Source organism: Hydra vulgaris, chromosome 13 (assembly GCF_038396675.1).
Source record: "Hydra vulgaris chromosome 13, alternate assembly HydraT2T_AEP".
Classification (NCBI taxonomy): domain Eukaryota; kingdom Metazoa; phylum Cnidaria; class Hydrozoa; order Anthoathecata; family Hydridae; genus Hydra; species Hydra vulgaris.
In genome coordinates this window covers 61,042,679-61,045,886 of record NC_088932.1, presented here as the reverse complement: position 1 = coordinate 61,045,886, position 3,208 = coordinate 61,042,679, and positions in this window count along the sequence as shown.

Genomic DNA, 3,208 nt, shown 5'->3' with positions numbered 1-3,208 from the left:
TTATTTTTATATAGTTTTTATATAATTTCGCTTCTTTTGAGTACCAGGTTGACCTACTTTAGAAGAACTTCTTTTTTATTCAAAGTTTTAGGGGCCCGTCATATTTTTAAGGGTCTATCTATATATTTTAAGGGTCTACATATATTTTTAAGGGTCTTGAGCTAAAAATATTTTTTATTTAAAAAAAATTAAAATCAGTATTCCATTATTATATTCTACATATTTAGATATTTTTCAAAAATCTTATTATAAGGGTCACCCTATTGTATATTACTATATATGTATATATATATATATGTATATATATATATATATATATATATATATATATATATATATATATATATATATATATATATATATATATATATATATATATATATACATATATATTTGTGTGTGTGTGTGATATAGATCAGTGAAGTTAAGAACTTCATCTTTTCACTTATCATTCTAAAAAATATATATATATATATCTTTGCTATATAGTTATGAAATAAATATATACAAAAAGTAATGCAAAATTATTAATGGAGTACCAAAACGAGTTTAAAAATAAATCAAAAAGAAACTTCAAAAGGCTTTAAACAATTTAATCAGCAGCAAGCCATTTAGTTATATCATGGCAATCAATTTTCATAAAACACATTTTTTTATTTTTATTTATCTTTTCTTGTTCGGCATTTTGATATGGGAGTATGTAGCTACCGTTTAAGGCTCCATGTTCAGCTAAAGTACAATGTATCAAAACTAAGCCCTTTTTATCAACAGGAACTTTACAATTTTCTATTGGTGTCCATTTGTTGTATGCTTTCCGAAAAATACTCATGACAACCCATGTTGTCAATTCAGCTTGAAAAAGACTCCCTATTTTTACATTAAATATATCTATGCTAGACTTATCTTTTAAATTTGGTTTATACCAACGTTGTAATAATGATTTAGATTTTTGGTGATTATTAAACGACACATGAACTTGCTCAGAAATAGATGCCAACCCTTCTTCACAAATGTCCTTAAGTGATATTTGAGTGAACATTTTCTGAAAATAAATGTTGCCTTGGTTAATCTCAACCAACACCTCATCAACATGGTTTATCTCTGGCTCACTATGAATCACTTCAACTTCTAAAATTGCTTCCTGTAAACTATTATTAAATATTTCTATTAACTTTTCTTGAACATCAGTGTCATAGCCATTATCAGCAATTATTTCTTTATCCAAGTTGGGATTACTGTTTACTTTTATCAGACTACTTTTATTCTCTATAAAGGAAATATAGAATTTCTTTAAATCTGAAAGAGAACTAAATTTTTTAGTCAAAGTTTTTTCAATTCCGCATGTATTAAGCAAAACCCTCATTTTATCCGAAAACTCATTTATTGTTGGAAAAACTATTTTTGATAGTTTACTAGCAAATGATTGGTGACAAAAAAGGTCAAGTGAAACCTTTTCTTGATTAGGTGATAAATTCAATGCAGGGATAACTTCTTTTTCTTTGTTTTTTGTTTTTCTTGCATTGCAGTATCAGATGCAACAAAGCCAGTTAAAGTACTGGCATAACCTTTTAATGAATTTCCTCCAGTGTTTAATGCTGATCTAAAAGCAGATGAAAAAAATTGATTTATTCGATCATCATACTGAATAAAACCACGAATTGTGAACTCTCTTTCAAATTGCCTAGTACAGCCAAAATAATGCTCACAAGGTTCTTCAGTACAATATCTAGGGCGTTTAAATTGCTCCAGTGGGTACAAAAAGATTGAACCTATTGTATTTGTAACAATGTTCTTTAAAGTTGTAAAGTGAATACCTGTGGGTACAAAAAGATTGAACCTATTGTATTTGTAACAATGTTCTTTAAAGTTGTAAAGTGAATACCTTCAATTGATAAAAACCAAATCATTGCGCACCATTTAAAGGCAATTCTTAATTGGAAATCAATATCGTCAGCATTTGTTGAAATAAGAAAAAGTCTGAGAAATACTAATGTTGAAGAAAGTATGTACTGTGATTGCTTTGAAATTGCATGACTGTTAAAATCTGCTTCTATAATCTTTTTTATTAATTTAGGGTCACAAATTCCCAACACTAAAGCATCAGATGCAAAGTCTTTAACTTCATATAAATCTTTAGATATATTTAAACTTGCATCTGCAAATATTCCAGGTTGAATCAGATACGATCCAATTATTTTTAATTCAGTCACAGACAAAATTTGGTTTCTTATGGCTTTGCAACATGATTATCATCTATAAAAGCAACTTCATTTGTTTTTTCATCCAGAAATGATAATAAAATCTTTGTTATCCATTTACTTTCATATGATACACCATCTGTGCAATATGAAACAACATCAAAATTTGGATGTCTTATTAAAACATCATAAATGTGATTATTGAATTTATGATTACTTTCATTTGTACTTTGGGGATGAATACATAGAAGTTTCATTGGTGTCATTCCTTCAGGACAGTTGTGAATCATTATAACAACTGCTTTAACTTCTGTTGCTAGATCTATTGCACTGTCAATAGCACTAAGTGTTCCATCATTTATTGTCAGTATATGATTTGGTGCAACCTTTCTGACAATACAATTAAACTTTACACAAGTTAGAAGGGCTGGTATTACTTTGGTAGCATTCATAGATGCAGACACAATTAGTTTATTGGTTCCAGGTATTATATCATAAATGTTATCTAATCTTTTGTTAAGGCCATCTACAGAAACATCAAGAATAAAACTATTTGATGTTTTTGCAGTGACGCGTTGTATATGTCTCAAGGAAACACTAGGGAGATTTGCAGCAACAAATCTATAAACACATTTACCAAATGTTCGAAGCATTAAAAAAAAATCTAACATCACAATTTGAAATTTTTTATTCGTTTTACCACTTGCTTTTGAAATTAGACAAGACTGCATTGCATGTAGTAGAGTTCTATTTTGTTTAGGATTTTCTTTATAAAGTTTATGAAATGATCAGAAAAAGGAATCATATCCTGAAATTTGATTGGTTTCTGAAACAGTAATTCCAATTGCCAAAAGTTCTTTTTTCAGATTTAATAATGAAGTAATACCTTCAATTTTTAAACTGACCTTTGCAGCTAACAATTTTTGTATTTCATTACACCGTGCATGATTAAGTTTACAGCTTTTTACAAATTTTTTAAGAGCTTCTAAGTCTGCATCACGAATTTCAGA